This window comes from Sphaerodactylus townsendi, linkage group LG06 (assembly GCF_021028975.2).
Source record: "Sphaerodactylus townsendi isolate TG3544 linkage group LG06, MPM_Stown_v2.3, whole genome shotgun sequence".
NCBI classification, from domain to species: domain Eukaryota; kingdom Metazoa; phylum Chordata; class Lepidosauria; order Squamata; family Sphaerodactylidae; genus Sphaerodactylus; species Sphaerodactylus townsendi.
The window spans coordinates 16,096,424-16,105,268 of NC_059430.1; the positions used below are offsets into that span (position 1 = coordinate 16,096,424).

General features: G+C 45.6%; 1 long non-coding RNA gene across 1 annotated transcript; it reads left to right on the forward strand.

Annotated features, from left to right (window-relative positions):
• Positions 1 to 373: 373 nt before the first annotated feature.
• LOC125434609 lies at positions 374 to 8,586 on the forward strand. Its single transcript, XR_007244806.1, has 3 exons — positions 374 to 477; positions 1,046 to 1,048; positions 8,573 to 8,586. It is a non-coding gene; the product is annotated as an uncharacterized LOC125434609 (long non-coding RNA).
• The last annotated feature ends 259 nt before the right edge of the window (positions 8,587 to 8,845 follow it).

Genomic DNA, 8,845 nt, shown 5'->3' on the forward strand with positions numbered 1-8,845 from the left:
CCTTCGGGGGGAGGCGGTTTATAAACCTAATAAATAATAATAATAATAATAATAATAAGAGAAAAAAGGAAGAATCTCTTTCTATCCCCATATCTATCGATCTATCGATCTATCGATCTATCGATCTATCCTATCTGCTTGCCTGCCTGCCTGCCTGCCTGCCTGCCTGCCTGCCTGCCTGCCTGCCTGCCTGCCTGCCTGCCTGCCTGCCTGCCTATCTATCCTATCTGCTTACCTGCCTGCCTGCCTGCCTGCCTGCCTGCCTGCCTGCCTGCCTGCCTGCCTGCCTGCCTGCCTGCCTGCCTGCCTGTCTGTCTGTCTGTCTGTCTGTCTGTCTGTCTGTCTGTCTGTCTGTCTGTCTATCTATCAATTTAAAATGCAGCGATCAGTAACAAACAATGTCCGCAATAACCCTCATTAAAATCCTCCCAAAAGGGGGGAGAAACGGATCCCATAGGTGATAAGAGACCCAGAAAGGTTTACCCCAAAGGTTTGTTGTGAGATAAAAAGGAGGAAAGGATAGCAATGTTGTATGTAAATGAAGAAGAGTTTGGATTTACATCCCACCTTCCTCTCCTGAAAGGAGACTCAAGGTGGCTTACAAGCTCCTTTCCCCTCCTCTCCCCACAATAAATGCCTTGTGAGGTAGGCAGGGCTGAGAGAGTCCTGCGAGAACGGTGACTACCCAAGGTGACCCAGCAGGAATGTAGGACTGTGGAAACACATCTGGCTCACCAGATAAACCTCAGCCAGTCAGGTGGAGGAGTGGGGAATCAAACCTTGTTCTCCAGATTAGAATCCACCTGCTCTTAACCACGACCTGTTGAAGCAAAGTTTAACATTAGGAATATATTATCGTCCCCCTGACCAAAGTGCACAAGAGGATTCTGAGATGGAAAAAGAAATTAGAGAGGCCAACAAAAGCAAAAATGTCGTGGTAATGGGCGATTTTAACTATCCCCACATAAACTGGAAAAATGCATGTTCAGGTCATAGTAAGGAGAGAACATTCCTGGATATGCTAAATGACTGTGGCTTAGAGCAGATGGTTTTCAGCAGAACCAACCAGGGAGATGTGGATCCTAGATCTAATTCTATGTGGGACTCCAGGACCTGGTGCGAGAAGTCAGTGTTGTTGAGCCGATAGGTAAACAGCACGACCTAATGCTGTCAGATTCAAGTATCTCTGCATGCTAACAAGTGACAACTACTAATGTAGCTACATTTGCCTTCAGAAAAGGAAATTTCTCAAAGATGAGGGGGATAGTGCGAGGAAGCTGAAAGGGAAAAATCAAAGAGAGTCAAAAATGTCCAAGGTGCTTGGAGGTTATTTAAAAAAACACAGTCTTAAAAGCTCAGCTGGAATGGGTTCGCAAGAGGTTAGGAAAGGCAGCCTTGAAGTCCAAAGAAAGCCACCATGGTTAACAAAGGAGGTTGAGGTAAGTATTAGGAAAAAGATGTGTCTTTAGAAAATGGAAGTCCAACTTAACTGATGAAGAATACCAGAGAAGAGGACAATACAAACGGAAAAGGCAAAAGAGAAGCAAGTTAGCTGTAAGGGGAGGCAAAAAGGATTGATGAGAGGAACGCGATGGCTGCTTAACATCAAGACTGAAGCAACAAACAGTTCTTCAAGTACACGTTAAGCAGGAAGCCAGCTTAGAAGCCGTAGGTCCGTTAGACGAAGGAACAAAAGGTGTGCTAAAAGGTGACAGGAGATTGCAGAGAAGCTGAATGAATTTCTTTGCATCTATTGTCTTCACCCAAGAGGTGAGGTGAGGAAAATTCCTGCACCTGAACCAAGCTGCTTGTGAGGTGAATCCGAGGGAACTAGTGAAAGTTAGTGGTAGACAAGGAAGAAGTTCTGTTTCCGATTGATAAACTAAATGCTACCAAATCCCTCTGGCCCAGATTGCATTCATCCAAGAGTTCTTAAAGAGCTCAAGCATAGAAATTGCTGATGTTCTCTACATTAATATGCAATCCTATCCACTGAAATCAGGCTCCATCCCTGAAGACTACAAGATGGCCAATGTCACACCAATCTTTAAGAAAGCGGGTCTAGGGGGGGACCCGGGAAATTACAAGGCCAGCCAGTTTGAATCATCTGTTCCTGGTAAATTAGTAGAATCTATCATTAAAGATAAAATTATTAAACATGTAGAAAAGCAAGACCTGCTTGAGGAAGAGTCAGCATGGCTTTTGTAGAGGTAAGTCCCATTCTACAAACTTACTAGAGTTCTTGAGGGTGTAAATAGACATGTGGGATAAGGGGAACCAGTGGACATTGTCTACTTGGATTTCCAAAGGCTTTTGACAAAGTTCCTCACCAGAGAGACTGTTGAGAAAAAACTCAGCAATGAAAGGAATAAGAGGGGAAGTCCTCCTATGGATTAAAAAAACTGGTTGAGGAACAGGAAACAAAGAGTGGGTGTAAAATGGAAGTTCTCGCCAAGCAATAGGAGAGATGTAGGGAGTGGTGGCCCTCAAGGCGATCCAAGGTTTTGGGACCAGTGCTCTTTAATCCTATTCATAAACGACCCGGAAGTAGGGTGGGGCAGCGTGGGTGGGCCAAGTTTGGTAGACGATACCCAAATTATGTAGGCGGTAAGAACCACGTTGATTGCTAAGAGCTCCAAAGCCGACCTTGATAAATTAGGTGGAGCGGAGCTAAGAAATGGCAAATGCAGTTCAATGTAGCGAAATGTAAAGTGATGCACGAGGTAAATCCAAACTTCACATAATATCGCCAGGGGTCAGTGCTATCAGTCACAGACCAGGAAAGGGATTTGGGCGTCTTAGTTGATAGTTCCATGGGAATGTCAACTCAATGCATGGCAGCGGTGAAAAAGGCAAACTCTATGCTGGGGATAATTAGGAAAGGAATTGAGAGAAAACTGTAAAGATCATCGCGTCTTATATAATATCGCAGCTAATTCCCCATTGGAGTACTGTGTTCAGTTCTGGTCACTAACATCTCAAAAAAGGATATCAAGAGATAGAAAAAGTGCAGAAGAAGGGCAACGAGGATGATTGCTGGAAGTTGAGGCACCTTCCTTATGAGGAAGGAGTATTGCCGCGTTTGGGACTCTTTAGTTTGGAGAGAGACGTCGGAGGGGGGATAAGGATTGAAGTTCATAAAATTATGCATGGGGTAAAACGCATGACAGAAAATTTCTCTCTTTCTACCAATTACTCAGGAAACTTAGGCGCATTCCATTGAAAAAATGCTTGGGGAAAGAATTAGGACTAATAAGAGGTAAACACCCCTTTCACGCAACGCAGGATTGGTGTTTCAATATTGCCACAGGAGGTGGTGATGGCCACTAACCTGGATAGCTTCTAAAAAAGGGTTTGACAGATTTATGGAGGAGAAGTCAATCTATGGCTACCAATCTTGATCCTCCTTGATCTCAGGATTGCTAACGCCTTAGCAGACTGGTGCTCAGGTGGAGCAGCAGCAGCAGAAGGCCATTGCTTTCACATCCTGCATGTGAGCCCTAAAGGCACCTTGGTGGGCCACTGCACAGTAGCAGAATGTTTGACTAAGATGGACTCTGGTCTGATCCAGCAGGCTGTTCCTTATGTTCCATGTTCTTAAGGATCTTCACCGCCATTCTCGCAATAAATGCTTTCCAAAGCACATGCAACCAAACTATTCCAAGTGCCGCTTTTTTCTATTGTGCCAAGAGAAATCGTTGTTTTGCTTCCAGTGGTGAGAAAAAAACAGGAAAATACAAGCAGGATCATTCCGCGTCTGAAGGTAGTCACCGGTAAATTAAATAACTGCTATTAGGGAATCCTGGATTGCCTTGGGCTAAGCTCCATTTGAAAGCCTCCAAATCGACGTAGTCGGTGATTCCTAGCTCAGAATAACCGGGCTCCGGACATCATATCAAAGGCCACACCGTCATTATGAGAGCAAGAAAAACCGATCCCTAATAACTGTGTTATCTGCCATCAACTCTTCAGAAGCAAAAGAAAAAAAAATAGATTCATTTGCTCAAAGGTGATGGAGGTCACAGCAAGAGATGCAGCGGCAACCAAAAAGCAGATTGATACCATGAATGAAGCAGCACACCACCGAAGGGAGAGGCGGCGTTGGAGCTAAATGGGGAATTTCTAATCTGAAGGCCTGATGAGAGAAAATGTCAACCGGGACGTCGGAGCCCATACGAGGGAAGGAGAGCAAGGACGTGACCAGGGTGCCGGGGATGCGAAATGTGGAGGTTACCGCGGGCACAATTCAGTAGCAGCGCTAGGGGAATGGTTGGTAGGAGAAACCGTATGCAGATCAAACGTAGCACGTGGCGGTGCTCTTGAGCTAAGTTTACGGAGCACCCCAATAAGTACCGGGCAAGCTGGTCCTGTGCATATCACAAACACCTTTTTTAAAAAATGGGTGAAGGAGCTCAATGGGATTCTGAGTCCAAACTGGAAATCAAAGGAAGACATCTCGGACAAATGTTTCAAGCTGCATGCGCATTCTAGTGTTGCCAACCTTCAGGTGAGGCCTGGAGATCTCCACAACTTACAACTTGTAATAAAAGAGGCAGCGTGGTGTAGTGGTTAAGAGTGGTGGACTCTAATCTGGAGAATCAGGTTTGTTTCTCTTCTCCGATGCAAGAAGCCAGTTAGGTAACCTTGGGTCAGTCATGGTTCTTCCAGATCTACCTACCCAGTGGTGGGATCCAAATTTTTTAGTAACAGGTTCCCATAGTGGTGGGATTCAAACTGTGGCGTAGCGCCAATGGGGCTGGGCGGGCACCGACAGGTCGTGGTGTCAAAGTACTCCAGGGACGGGCGCAATTCTGGGCAGGGCTGCTGGCAAGGACGCAGTTGCCGCGCTCGGGTCCTGGGCAGGAAACGAATGCACGAGGCGGTGCCGCCACATACAAAAATTCCTGCTAGACTGCTTCAAAAGTTCTGGCGACTACCGGCTGAGAGGAGGGCGCAACTAAAGGCAAAAAATCATACGGCAAAATCACCAATTAGTAAACCCTCCGGCACACACACAAATAATAGAGTAACTCCACTTGGGAACCTGTGAGAACCTGCTGGATCCCAACCTCTAAAATTTCCCACCTCCCAAAGTGTCTGTTGTGGGGTGAGGAGAGGAAGATAATGAGTTTTTCAGCTGCTTTGAGATTTCTTATGGTTGAGGAAAATGGGATATAAATCCAAACTTTTCTTCTCCTTCACATGAGGCCTTTACACCTTGGGCTAGATCCCACCTTCCTCTGCCCCACCTGCCCTGGCCAAGGTGTCTGTTTGTGAAGAGAGAAGGGAAGGGTTTGAAACCACTTTTGAGACTCCTTTACAGTTGAAAAGGAAGATATAAACTCAAACTCAGACTTCTACTCTTCTTTGTCTTCTCCAGATCGAGCTGAGGTTTTGAGCAGAGCTTAATGACGGGCAGAAGGTAACTCCTGCTTTGAATTCATGCCATCAATCTCTAAAAAAACAAAAGAAGTAGGCAAGATGTTAAAAAAAGTCAGATAACTTATTGCTTCAGTGATTGTTCCCTCTTAAGTAGATCTGGAGCCCATGGAAGAAAAGAAACAAGATTGTTAATTTTCTCTGACGCACCCATGGCACATCCCTTCTACCTTGTAAAGAATCCCATGCAAAAGTTTTGAAGTTCTTTTCGCCATGCAATTAAGATATAAATTGCCTCAGGATGTTTGGTGTTAATGCTGGAAATTATATTTCTCTGAAATAAAAAAAAATACTGGAAGTAGGAGGAGAAGATGGCTTCCTCTAGTTCAGCTGGCCATTCTTCCAAACGAAATAGAAGAGTTACACATTACATTGTTGGGGTAACTGTCGTTACTACATTCATTCCTGAGAATCATTGTGGTGTAGTGGTTGGATTGCTGGCATGGTTGCCAATGTTAAATTGGGGAATTCCTGGAGATTTGGTAGTAGAGTTTGTGGAGCATGGGATTTGGGGAGGGGAAGGAAGTCAGAAAGGTATAACCTTGTTCTCCAGATTAGAATCCACCTGCTCTTAACCACGACCTGACGCTGGCTCTCGTAATAATGCTTCCAAAGCACAGCAACCAAACTATTCCAAGTGCCGTCTTTTTTTTCTATTGTGAAGAAATCGTTGTTTTGCTCAGTGCAGGAGAAAAACAGGAAATACAAGCAGGATCATTCCGTGCCTGAAGTGTCTCGTCGGTTATAAATTAAATAACTGCTAATAGGGAATCCTGGATTGCCTGGGCTAGCTCCATTTCTGAAAGCCTCCAAATCGACGTGCCGAGATTCCTAGCTCAGAATAACCGGGCTCCGGACATCATATCAAAGGCCACACCGTCATTATGAGAGCAAGAAAAACCGATCCCTAATAACTGTGTTATCTGCCATCAACTCTTCAGAAGCAAAAGAAAAAAAAAATAGATTCATTTGCTCAAAGGTGACGGAGGTCACAGCAAGAGATGCAGCGGCAACCGAAAAGCAGATTGATACCATGAATGAAGCAGCACACCACCGAAGGGAGAGGCGGCGTTGGAGCTAAATGGGGAATTTCTAATCTGAAGGCCTGATGAGAGAAAATGTCAACCCCGGAGACGTATTCGGAGCCCGCCATCACGAGGGAAGAGAGCCTGGGCATGGGACGTGGACTTCAGGGTGCCGGGGATGCGAAATGTGGAGGTTACCGCGGGCACAATTCAGTAGCAGCGCTAGGGGAATGGTTGGTAGGAGAAACCGTATGCAGATCAAACGTAGCACGTGGCGGTGCTCTTGAGCTAAGTTTACGGAGCACCCCAATAAGTACGGTTGGTCCCAGCATATCACAAACACCTTTTTTAAAAAATGGGTGAAGGAGCTCAATGGGATTCTGAGTCCAAACTGGAAATCAAAGGAAGACATCTCGGACAAATGTTTCAAGCTGCATGCGCATTCTAGTGTTGCCAACCTTCAGGTGAGGCCTGGAGATCTCCACAACTTACAACTTGTAATAAAAGAGGCAGCGTGGTGTAGTGGTTAAGAGTGGTGGACTCTAATCTGGAGAATCAGGTTTGTTTCTCTTCTCCGATGCAAGAAGCCAGTTAGGTAACCTTGGGTCAGTCATGGTTCTTCCAGATCTACCTACCCAGTGGTGGGATCCAAATTTTTTAGTAACAGGTTCCCATAGTGGTGGGATTCAAACTGTGGCGTAGCGCCAATGGGGCTGGGCGGGGCACGACAGGGTCGTGGCCGGGCATTCCAGGGACGGGGCATTCCTGGGCAGGGCTGCGGCAAGGACGCAGCTTCTTTCTTGCTCGGTCCTGGGCAGGAAACGAATGCACGCAGGCGCAGGCTGCCACGCATGCCGGTGCACCTCCTGCTAGACTGCTTCAAGTTCTGCGCACTACTGCTGAGAGGAGGGGCGTAACTAAGGCAAAAATCACATGGCAAAATCACCAATTAGTAACCCTCTCTCGGCACACACAAATAATGAGTAACCTACTCTTGGGAACCTGTGAGAACCTGCTGGATCCCACCTCTGTACCTACCTCCCAAAGTGTCTGTTGTGGGGTGAGGAGAGGAAGATAATGAGTTTTTCAGCTGCTTTGAGATTTCTTATGGTTGAGGAAAATGGGATATAAATCCAAACTTTTCTTCTCCTTCACATGAGGCCTTTTGGTTGACCTTGGGCTAGTCCCAATTCTCTCTGCCCCACCTGCCTCACAAGGTGTCTGTTGTGAAGAGAGGAAGGGAAGGGTTTTGGAAACCACTTTGAGACTCCTTACAGTTGAGAAAAGGAAGATATAAATCCAAACTGTGACTTCTACTCTTCTTTGTCTTCTTCCAGATCGAGCTGAGGCTTTGAGCAGAGCTTGACGGCAGAAGGTAACTCTGCTTTGAATTGCGCCGTCAGTCTCTAAAACAAAAAGAGTAGGCAAGATGTTAAAAAGCCGAATAACTTATTGCTTCTCAGTGATTGTTCCCTCTTAAGTAGATCTGAGTCTTATGGAAGAAAAGAAATAAGATTGTTAATTTTCTGATGCACCGATTAAGACATCCCTTCTACCTTGTAAAGAATCCCATGTGTGTGTTTCAGTTCTTTCTGCTGTACAGTAATTAAGATATAAATTGCCTCAGGATGTTTGGTGTTAATGCTGGAAATTATATTTCTCTGAAATAAAAAAAAATACTGGAAGTAGGAGGAGAAGATGGCTTCCTCTAGTTCAGCTGGCCATTCTTCCAAACGAAATAGAAGAGTTACACATTACATTGTTGGGGTAACTGTCGTTACTACATTCATTCCTGAGAATCATTGTGGTGTAGTGGTTGGATTGCTGGCATGGTTGCCAATGTTAAATTGGGGAATTCCTGGAGATTTGGTAGTAGAGTTTGTGGAGCATGGGATTTGGGGAGGGGAAGGAAGTCAGAAAGGTATAATGCGATAGAGTCCATAAAAACCTAATAGAGGTCGTCACGTAGGAGACGGCAAAAACTTCTCTACTACCATAAAGGGAGGGATTAGAAATGAGGAGTTTTAAATTGTCCGAGTACCAATTTTGGCTGAGTGTTCTGAGAAGATGACTAACAATGAGAGCAGTAAGGCAGTACAATCAACTAGAAGAAGAAGAAGAGTTTGGATTTATATCCCCCCTTTCTCTCCTGTAGGAGACTCAAAGGGGCTTACAATCTCCTTGCCCTCCCTCCCTCACAACAAACACCCTGTGAGATAGGTGGGGCTGAGAGAGCTCCGAGAAGCTGTGACGAGCCCAAGGTCACCCAGCTGGCATGTGGGGGAGTGCACAGGCTAATCTGAATTCCCCAGATAAGCCTTCACAGCTCAGGTGGCAGAGCTGGGAATCAAACCCGGTTCCTCCAGATTAGATACACGACC